This window comes from Notolepis coatsorum (genome assembly GCF_963971535.1).
Source record: "Notolepis coatsorum genome assembly, chromosome: 3".
Taxonomy (NCBI): domain Eukaryota; kingdom Metazoa; phylum Chordata; class Actinopteri; order Aulopiformes; family Paralepididae; genus Notolepis; species Notolepis coatsorum.
Window position 1 is genome coordinate 9,565,133 of NC_140167.1, and position 11,656 is coordinate 9,576,788.

Here is an 11,656-nt window from a genome sequence, read left to right on the forward strand (position 1 = left end):
GGCCTTGAGAGCGCAGCCCGGTATTTATCCTCACCAAGCCGCCTGCATCAGGCTGTTGCATCGTAATTTTACTAAGCTGTATAGATCTATATGGAATGCGTTACCCTTTGTGTCTTGTCACTTGTGTGGGTTCAACTTGTGAACAGTAAGATGTGCATGTGAAAGGAAACTCCAACAGCACTTTGGAAATCCTATAAAAGTACATTGGAAGCCAACTTGACATCCAATAGGACCCTACTGGAAATGAAGAAAATTTCTCCTATTAGATTATATAGGATTTTCTTCTCTGCTATATGTATAACATCACCGTGCGTCATCATAATCTAAACAAATGAATAATGTTATCTTTCTCTCAGAACAAAACTGCATATGGTTTATTTGCCAAAACATGAACTACTCAAACCTTTTTTTGTTGTTGTTGTTATTTATTCAAATACAACTATGACTTACATTTCATTCAGCAACACTTGGAAATATATAAACTTACATGTAACTAAAATTTCACATTTAGTTATTAGTTGATGTAACATCATTTCATATCAGCAGGAATGCAATTTCTACAAATGTCAGGTTCCTAACAGTGATAGAAAATGTTCAAACCAGGAAGATCAGCCAACTCAAAAGCCTCTCAAAGGACATGTGTCCCACTCATACAGCACATTAACTTAAAGGAACACGCCAATATTATGGGAAATGTGCTTACCGTCTTCTCGAGAGTCAGACGAGAACATAGATAGCAATTTCCTCTCTGTGTGTTCAGTAGAAAGCTATCCGGCTGCAAGCTAGCCTACAGTAGCTTAGCACAAATGAATGGAAGCGGATACGGATCAGCTAGCCTAGCTTAAAACTCAACTTGAAACTTGAGACGTGAAACTCTGGGGGGGGGGGGGGGTGTTTTTGGCCAACAACTAGGCTAGCTGATCCGCTTCCATTCATTTGTGCTAAGCTAAGCTAGCTTCCTACTGAACGCACCAGAGAGGAAATTGGTATCTCTCTTCTCCTCTGACTCTTGAGAAGACGGTACGCGGCACATTTCCCATAATGTTGGCGTGTTCCTTTAATTGAGACTAATCTCATTGAGACATAACCGTACCCAACTGGGGGAAACTGGTAAAAACAAGCACAAGACAACTGCGGAGACTGGTAAAAACAAGCTGCCATCATCGTAAGTGCATCTTAAGGCTTTGTTGATTATACCGTAAATTAACAATATATATTTTTGTAATTGTTATATATATGTATTGTGATTACAAAATATTTAGTTGTTATAGCTACATTTTAGAAAACAGCAGTGTTGCCATGCCAGCCAAAGCAGTCAAACATATGTATCCGTGAGGTAAAATCATGCATTTATTTTGACGTTTTTGGAGGGTAGAAATTCTAATAGATATAAAAAGATACACAGTTCTGTCAGTCATTCTGGCATCAAGCGGTCATCTGTACAAAGTTATCCGGTACCACACAGTATATTGCTTACTGTCTCAGTGTTCTGCTCTGGCCTGTTGATAAACAAGTATCCGTCTCAAAGAATAATGAAATGTGAATATTTGAGTATTAAGGTGGTTTATGGCTACATTGCCAGAGCAGTGAAATATATACAGCATAGTATAGTAGTTTAGGAGGATCAGAGCAACAGCGACACTTAAGCAATATTTCATCAATGGTATCACATGTTTCATGTTGACTATGTAAAAAGAATATTGGTTAATACATTCATTACAGTGCCTCTGAATGATTACTGAGAAGATTCATCGGACAAACATGTTACCATAAAATAAATTGTTTTGCAAATAAATCATAATTCAAACATGGATGGTATATTCATTACTGTGCCTTTTAAATGTCAGAAAATTAGATATGCAATGTCATCTATATGAATTATTGGCGCCAACATTTCAATGCAAGACTGAATAAGTCACTGGAGATGTTTTGCAGAAAAGCTGTGTGGGAGTACATCTTTTCAAAACCTATGAAACGTCAAAGTACTGAGTCACAGAAGGTCCAACGTCCCATAAACCACATCACCCTGTTTCCATGTGAGTTCCCCCCCCCCCCCCCCCCCCCATACAGGTCAATAGGCCCCTTTTCCCATCAACGTCATCTTACTCTGCTTCCGTGTCCGAATTTATTGTTGTTGAAATAGTTGAAATCATACAACTATCTGTCAAAACCTGAGACAGGCACGTTCTTTTAGACTTGTTCACGCGGCTCCCGTTCTCGGCCGCAGTGGTCAGGATCTTTGGTGTTTAACCCGTTCACTACCACACGACAGAAGGTTAACAAAGGGTTAACCTTCTGTCGTGTGGTAGTGAAAGGGTTAACCCTTTGTCGTGTGGCAGTGACATGGTTAACCTTCTGTATTGTCTCAGTGAAAGGGTTAACCCTTTGGTAGTGTGGTAGTGAAAGGGTTAATGTCCTCTTTTTGTACTTTGCTGTCTTTCAACAGGGGGAAAAAAACACTGGGGACATTCTGGATGAAAGCACTCGAAAAGGGCAAACCGAACCTAACCGGACGCACAAACAGTCGCGTGGTTTCACCCAGACTGTCTCACTGGAGGCTTTCCAGAGTCAAAACACCAGTGTTTACAAACAGCAGAAGGGTCTACAGGAAGAGCTGTGGCAAATCGTTAAACCCTTACGTCCCCCGTATCTATCTGGGTGTACGATTACAGTACAGCTGTGGTTTCAGACGGAGTCTACTCCTTCCAAATCTCAGTGCCTTGGCATTTCATTAGTCAAGCATGTGAATAACATTCGTATCGGAAGATCCAAAACCGATTCCCCAACAGAAAGTCATTTGAGAAGATGCCCCGAGGCTGTTCTACTGAATCTAAAGTGGAGATTATCGAACCACAAGATCCTGATCCATAGCGGATCCCTTTAGATGCGGAGGCCGCTGTTGATGCAGGACTGAGCATCGCAAAATAATCGGCCACGAATCTCATGATCTAAGTCAGTGGTTCCCAAACTGTGGTGCGTGCACCCCTTGTGGTGCGCGAGCGCATGGTGCGTGACATGAAAAGGCTAATGGTGGTAAATAAAAAAAAAAAAAAAAATCTTACAATAAAATTTCATAAAATCTTAGTCAAACCTTTAGTATTATGGATATTAAACATGCTGGCAGAGTACATGCATCCATGTTGTCGTGAACATTTTAATTAAATAAAGAAATTCCCTATCCATAGTCGCCGTGGAAAGAGATCAAATTAAAAATAAAATAAAACAATTTTTTCTAACAGAAACCCATTGGGGGGTGCGTCAGCTAGGTCGGGAGGTGACAGGGGGTGCACGGCCAAAAAAGTTTGGGAACCGCTGATCTAGGTGGACCGCAGTGAAATGAGCCACACAACAAATTGGACATAAACAACTCTGTTATGAATGGTTGTATCAGAATTTAAGAACATAATTTTATACATTTTAGGAAGACAGAATATAGGTAATTATAATGTGTTGATGACGATATTGTTGTTGTTGGTGGTGGTGCCTTTGTTTGCCAAACTGTTACTAAAGGCTATACGGTAAATGTGTTCAACCAAATACAAATCATTAAACTGATATGATATGATGATAATAAAAATGTGCATGACATAGTGAACGACACAGGGTGAGGAGGGGGGTGGGGGGGGGGTTGTCATGTTGGTACGCTATTGTCCAGTAGCATCACACCTCAACATCCAGTACGCCCCCCTGAGACGGTGAGCACTTTTCATCGTTGCTTCAACTACTCTCTTTCTTGCACTAATGAATCCCACCGTTTGAATAAGAATGCATTCAAATGCATTAAAATTATCTTAAAATTTATATTTTTTTTAAATACAGTCCAGTATTAGAATCAGTTGAAAAGTAATGGCTGATACGGACATATTTCTGTTTTTTGTAGTCGACCGTTCTCCAGGATGGCCTTTTGGAGGCCTGGCCTGCCCTCCTTTGGCTTGTTCAAGCTAGAAAGATGGATGGATAGATAGATATATAGATAGATAGATAGATAGATAGATAGATAGATAGATAGATAGATAGATAGATAGATAGATAGATAGATAGATAGATAGATAGATAGATAGATAGATAGATAGATAGATAGATAGATAGATAGATAGATAGATAGATAGATAGATAGATAGATAGATAGATAGATAGATAGATAGATAGATAGATAGATAGATAGATAGATAGATAGATAGATAGATAGATAGATAGATAGATAGATAGATAGATAGATAGATAGATAGATAGATAGATAGATAGATAGATAGATAGATAGATAGATAGATAGATAGATAGATAGATAGATAGATAGATAGATAGATAGATAGATAGATAGATAGATAGATAGATAGATAGATAGATAGATAGATAGATAGATAGATAGATAGATAGATAGATAGATAGATAGATAGATAGATAGATAGATAGATAGATAGATAGATAGATAGATAGATAGATAGATAGATAGATAGATAGATAGATAGATAGATAGATAGATAGATAGATAGATAGATAGATAGATAGATAGATAGATAGATAGATAGATAGATAGATAGATAGATAGATAGATAGATAGATAGATAGATAGATAGATAGATAGATAGATAGATAGATAGATAGATAGATAGATAGATAGATAGATAGATAGATAGATAGATAGATAGATAGATAGATAGATAGATAGATAGATAGATAGATAGATAGATAGATAGATAGATAGATAGATAGATAGATAGATAGATAGATAGATAGATAGATAGATAGATAGATAGATAGATAGATAGATAGATAGATAGATAGATAGATAGATAGATAGATAGATAGATAGATAGATAGATAGATAGATAGATAGATAGATAGATAGATAGATAGATAGATAGATAGATAGATAGATAGATAGATAGATAGATAGATAGATAGATAGATAGATAGATAGATAGATAGATAGATAGATAGATAGATAGATAGATAGATAGATAGATAGATAGATAGATAGATAGATAGATAGATAGATAGATAGATAGATAGATAGATAGATAGATAGATAGATAGATAGATAGATAGATAGATAGATAGATAGATAGATAGATAGATAGATAGATAGATAGATAGATAGATAGATAAAAAAAACAGGAGATTAATTTCAAGTTATTGCAATAGAATAATAATTATAAGGTACATAACTCTATAATTATGTTATAATAATACATATTTACACATTTGATTTGGCGCTAATAAAAAGGTAGAAAGGCTTACCAGTTGGTGAGCCGGATGCTGCGACTAATCCCATCCCGTAGCGATTTTCTCCAATGCGTACTGAATCTCAGCCAGGGCGACAACAAAGTCTTCAGCTTGACTCTTGCACGTTATCGCCGCTTCTTCTGGCGCTTCTTGTCGTCGGGTCTCTCCCTTGCCTTCCGGCGCCTCTCGTCCGGTCTCTCCCTCGCCTTCGACATGAGAACACTGAGCCTCCTCCTGTTCCAGAACTCCTTTCTCAGCTTGGTAGTCCTCCTTTGGACTTTCCACGGGTTCCACAGCCTTACTTCGTAGCTTCTCTATCCCCTCTTGAATGCAGACGTTTTCCCTGGCGTCCTGCCATTCGTCTGGATCGTTTTCCTCCTCTGGGCCCTTCAACGGTTCCACCAGTTCCACCGTTTCTGTCTCCTGGAAGAAAACTTCCGCCTGCACCGGTTGATTCAAGACCACAGGTTTTTTGACTACCGGTAGGCCCTTTTGGGTTTGTTTTGTTTCTTGTATCGCTACTATTACTGCCGTCGGCACCGGTTCATTCAGGACCACCCGTTTCTCTATTACCGGTAGGCCCATTTCGGTTTGTTGTACCTGGTGTGTTGCCACCACTACTTCCGTCTGCACTGATTGATTCAGGACCACAGATTTCTCTATTACCAGTACGTTCATTTCGGTTTGTTTTACTTGTTGCGTTGCCACCATTACTTCTGTCTGTGTCGGTTGATTCAGGACCACTGCCTTTTCCATTACCGGTACGTCTGTTTTGGTTTGTTTCGCTTGCTGTATCGCCATCATTAATTCCGTCTGCATTGGTTGATTCAGGACCACAGGTTTTTTTATAAGCCCTATTTCCATTTGTTTTGCTGGTTGTATTGTCTCCATTGCCTGGAACCAAATGCCCGACGGTTCTTGCTGTTCTGGCATCTCAACTCTGTCTCTGTCTGTTTCTGATGCCTGAATACCATCTTCTGATAATTCTGGCTGTTTAGAAGTTTCTACAATTTCTGTTTCCTCTGTTTGTCCTACTGGTCCAGCTGTTTCTGTGTTCTGGACATCGACTTGGACTTCAATAACAGGTTCTTCTGCATCCTCTGCTTTTTCAATTGTCACTGTTTCTGTGAATGATTCTCCTAATTCAGTCGTCTGAACACCACTATCAGTCAGCTCCATTTGCTTCAGGATCTCAGATCTTTCGTGGACTTTTATTTGTGTGATTGATTGTTCTTTCTCTGTCACCTGTTCTATTATTTCTATTGTCTGGACACAAACTTCAAATGGTTCTGGCTGTTTCGACGTCTCAACTCTGTCTCTGTCTGTTCCTGGTGCCTGAATACCATCTTCTGATAATTCTGGCTGTTTCGAAGTTTCTACAATTTCTGTTTCCTCTGTTTGTCCCACTGGTCCAGCTGTTTCTGTGTTCTGGACATCGACTTGGACTTCAATAACAGGTTCTTCTGCATTCTCTGCTTTTTCTATTGTCACTGTTTCTGTGAATGATTCTACTAATTCAGTCGTCTGAACACCACTATCAGTCTGCTGCATTTGCTTCAGGATCTCAGATCTTTCATGGATTTCTGCTGTCTCGGTTGCCTGGGTACAGACATGGACTTCAATAACATCTTTCACAGTCTCAGCTGTTTCAATTGTTGCTGTTTTTCCAAATGATTCTACTACTTCAATTGCCCGAACACCCGTATCGTTCAGCTCCGGTTGCTTCAGGATCTCAGGCTTTTCTTGGATTTGGATTTGTGTGATCGGTTGTTCTTTCTCTGTCACCTGTTCTATTGTTTCTATTGTCTGGACACAAACTTCAAATGGTTCTGGCTGTTCTGGCGTCTCAACTCTGTCTATGGTTTCTATGTGTCTCACTGGTTCTGTTGCCTGAATACCATCTTCTGATAATCCTGGTTGTTTCAGGGCTTCTACGATCTCTGCTGTCTCTGTTGCCTGGGTACAGGCATGGACTTCAATAACTTCTTTCACAGTCTCAGCTGTTTCAATTGTCGCTGTTTTTCCGAATGATTCTACCACTTCAATTGCCCGAACCCCCGTAGCATTCAGCTCCGGTTGCTTCAGGATCTCAGCCTTTTCTTGGATTTGTATTTGTGTGATCGGTTGTTCACCCTCTGTCACCTGTACCTCAGCGTTGGTCACGTCCGTCTGTGTCAGAGTTTCGCCGATATCTATCGTAGCCGGCGAGGAGGCTGTGACCGTTTGGCCAAAGTGTATGCTCAACTTGACTTCAAGGGAAAGGCTTGAGGGTGATTCCACATCGCCAACCGAGGAGCCCATTCCAGTGTCTAGTCCAGTATTACTAGATTCCATCACCTGATAAGAAGTCATTTCTGTTACTCGCCCGTCCACATCTTCCTCCAGTTTCTCTAAAACCAATGCCTGCGATAGATGTTCCACTATGACTTCTGATGCCTTTTTTAGCTCTGCTTTAGCTTCATCCAATTGCTCTTTGTGTTCATGTATCGAGACATCCGTCTTTGGGACGTCCCGTGTGGCTATGTTTTCAGACTGTCCCACTTCAGGCCCGACGTGGACGTCGGCAGCAGGCTCCTCGGGACGTCTCTCACCAAGTGTCTCGCAAATCTCCTCTTGTACTTCTTCTACTTCACGCAACTCACCTTCTGCTAGTTCACATGACTGCAGTAGGATAACTGGCAGCAGCATTAGAGATTTGTGTTCCGGGATTACACGTTCATTCTCCACACAAGATTCAGCTTCAGCAGCCACAGGTTCCTGCAGTCCTTCTAGCAAGTTCTCCTTTTCACATGGAGTATCTCCCTGGGTTATAACCGTCTTTGCGTGGTCAATAATCTCCTCCTCGATCCCCAGGGAAGCAGACAGATTCTCTACCTCATTATCCATCTCGTCACAAACGTCTATGACTTGCGTGGCATTGGTAACCCCTACTTCGAGCATTGTCTCAACGATTGTCTCAGCTGATGTTATAGCAACGTCGTCGATATTCACAGCCTGTATTTCGTGGCCATCGCCAGACAGTACAGAAGGCACGTGCTGCATCGCGTCCAGGCTGCCCGCCACAGCCGTCATCATCATGTCGTCGTTCATTAACGGCGGTAGACTACTCAGAGACTCAAACACCATTGGTGCCTCCAGTTCTGTCGTCGCCACTACCGACACCAAGGGTTCGGCGACGTCTGACGCTTGAACCACAGCAGCGTCGGGTGAGGAAGCCGTGACATCTGTGACATTAGAATCTATTACTTGTGCCATCGGGGCGTACTCCACTTCAGCAGCAATCATCACGATATTCACAGCCTGTATTATTTCATGGCCATTCCCAGACAGTACCGAAGGCACGTGCCGCATCGCGTCCAGGCTGCCCGCCACAGCCGTCTTCATCATGCCGTCGTTCATTAACGGCGGTAGAGCACTCAGAGACTCAAACACCTTTGGTGCCTCCAGTTCTGTCGTCGCCACTACCGACACCAAGGGTTCGGCGACGTCTGACGCTTGAACCACAGCAGCGTCGGGTGAGGAAGCCGTGACATCTGTGACATTAGAATCTATTACTTGTGCCATCGGGGCGTGCCCCACTTCAGCAACAATCATCACAACGCCTGGGAATTCAGGTACTTTTTCTGCCTCAACACTGACTTCAGTGAGTTGCGCTTCCCGGATGTGTTCCTCGGCAACTGAGGTACTGGCAGTGTCCGTGTCGGGCTCGGGGGCCTTCTCTGATATCACCTGCTCTTCAAGCACCTGAACACTACCTGCATTTAAATTGACAGCTGCTACGTGAACAGCTGTTAACACGTCCAATTCGTTGACCACTTCAGCCGTTTTGTCTTCATCTGCAACTTCAATATGCTGTGGGACTTTATCAGTGTCATTTATGGTCCGCTCCTCTTCTGTTACCTCTGGAGCTTGATCTGTATGTGCCAAAGCTTCATTCTCCAAGGAAGAATCCTGCACATGTTCATCTAGAACTGTAACTGAGTCACCGGCAGTGTCTGCATCAGGTGATGGGATGTCTGTTGGTACTTCCTGCTTTTCAAGTGCCGCAACACTACCCTCTTCTAAACTTGAAGTGACTTCAATATGCTGTGGGACCTCATCATCAGTGTCATTTATGGTCGTCCGCTCCTCTTCTGCTACCTCTGGAGCTTGATCTGTATGTGCCAAAACTTCATTCTCCAAAGAAGAATCCTGAACATCCTGTTCATCAGTAACTGAAACAAGGGCACTGACTTCAGTGAGACCGGCTTCCTCTGTGTGGTCCACTGAAACAGGGGTGCTGGCAGTGTCTTCACTGATGTCTTCTTGTGTCGCTTTCTTTTCAAATGCCTCATCACTACCCTCCTCTAAATCTGGAGTGTCTACAGGCACAGCTATACATGGTTGTAAGTCTGTTCCCACGTCGACTGTGACATCTTCTACTTCAGGTGTTGGGGCTTGTTCAACATCGGCTGTGACATCTTCTACTTCAGGTGTTGGGGCTTGTTCAACATCGGCTGTGACATCTTCTACTTCAGGTGCTGAGGCTTGTTCAACATCGACTGTAACATCGTCTACTTCAGGTGCTGAGGCTTGTTCAACATCGGCTGTGACATCTTCTACTTCAGGTGCTGAGGCTTGTTCAACATCGACTGTGACATCGTTTACTTCAAGTGCTGGGGCTTGTTCAACATCGGCTGTGACATCTTCTACTTCAGGTGCTGGGGCTTGTTCAACATCGGCTGTGACATCGTTTACTTCAGGTGCTGGGGCTTGTTCAACATCGGCTGTGACATCTTTTGCTTCAGGTGCTGGGGCTTGTTCAACATCGGCTGTGACATCTTTGACTTCAGGTGTTGGGGCTTGTTCAACATCGACTATGACATCGTCTACTTCAGGTGCTGGTGTGTGTTCAACATCGGCTGTGACATCGTTTGCTTCAGGTGCTGGGGCTTGTTCAACATCGGCTGTGACATCTTTTACTTCAAGTGCTGAGGCTTGTTCAACATCGGCTGTGACATCTTTGACTTCAGGTGCTGGGGCTTGTTCAACATCGGCTGTGACATCGTTTACTTCAAAAGCTGGGGCTTGTTCAACATCGACTGTGACATCTTTGACTTCAGGTGCTGGGGCTTGTTCAACATCGGCTGTGACATCTTCTACTTCAGGTGCTGGGGCTTGTTCAACATCGACTGTGACATCTTCTACTGCAGGTGCTGGGGCTTGTTCAACATCGGCTGTGACATCTTTTGCGTCAGGTGTTGGGGCTTGTTCAACATCGACTGTGACATCTTCTACTGCAGGTGCTGGGGCTTGTTCAACATCGGCTGTGACATCTTCTACTTCAGGTGCTGAGGCTTGTTCAACATCGGCTGTGACATCTTCTACTTCAGGTGCTGAGGCTTGTTCAACATCGACTGTAACATCGTCTACTTCAGGTGCTGAGGCTTGTTCAACATCGGCTGTGACATCTTCTACTTCAGGTGCTGAGGCTTGTTCAACATCGACTGTGACATCGTTTACTTCAGGTGCTGGGGCTTGTTCAACATCGGCTGTGACATCTTTTGCGTCAGGTGTTGGGGCTTGTTCAACATCGACTGTGACATCTTCTACTTCAGGTGCTGGGGCTTGTTCAACATTGGCTGTGACATCTTCTACTTCAGGTGCTGGTGCTTGTTCAACATCGGCTGTGACATCTTCTACTTCAGGTGCTGGGGCTTGTTCAACATCGGCTGTGACATCTTCTACTTCAGGTGCTGGGGCTTGTTCAACCTCGACTGTGACATCTTCTACTTCAGGTGCTGGGGCTTGTTCAACATCGGCTGTGACATCTTCTACTTCAGGTGCTGAGGCTTGTTCAACATCGACTGTGACATCTTCTACTTCAGGTGCTGGGGCTTGTTCAACATCGGCTGTGACATCTTCTACTTCAGGTGCTGGGGCTTGTTCAACATCGGCTGTGACATCTTTGACTTCAGGTGCTGGGGCTTGTTCAACATCGGCTGTGACATCTTTGACTTCAGGTGTTGGGGCTTGTTCAACATCGGCTGTGACATCTTCTACTTCAGGTGTTGGGGCATGTTCAACATCGGCTGTGACATCTTCTACTTCAGGTGTTGGGGCATGTTCAACATTGGCTGTGACATCGTTTACTTCAAGTGCTGAGGCTTGTTCAACATCGGCTGTGACATCTTTGACTTCAGGTGCTGGGGCTTGTTCAACATCGGCTGTGACATCTTCTACTTCAGGTGCTGGGGCTTGTTCAACATCGACTGTGACATCTTCTACTTCAGGTGTTGGGGCATGTTCAACATCGACTGTGACATCTTCGACTTCAGGTGCTGGGGCTTGTTCAACATCGGCTGTGACATCTTCTACTTCAGGTGCTGGTTCAACTCCCTCAGCAACCACCTCAACAGTCTGGAGTTGATCCTCTTCTTCTCCCTCGACA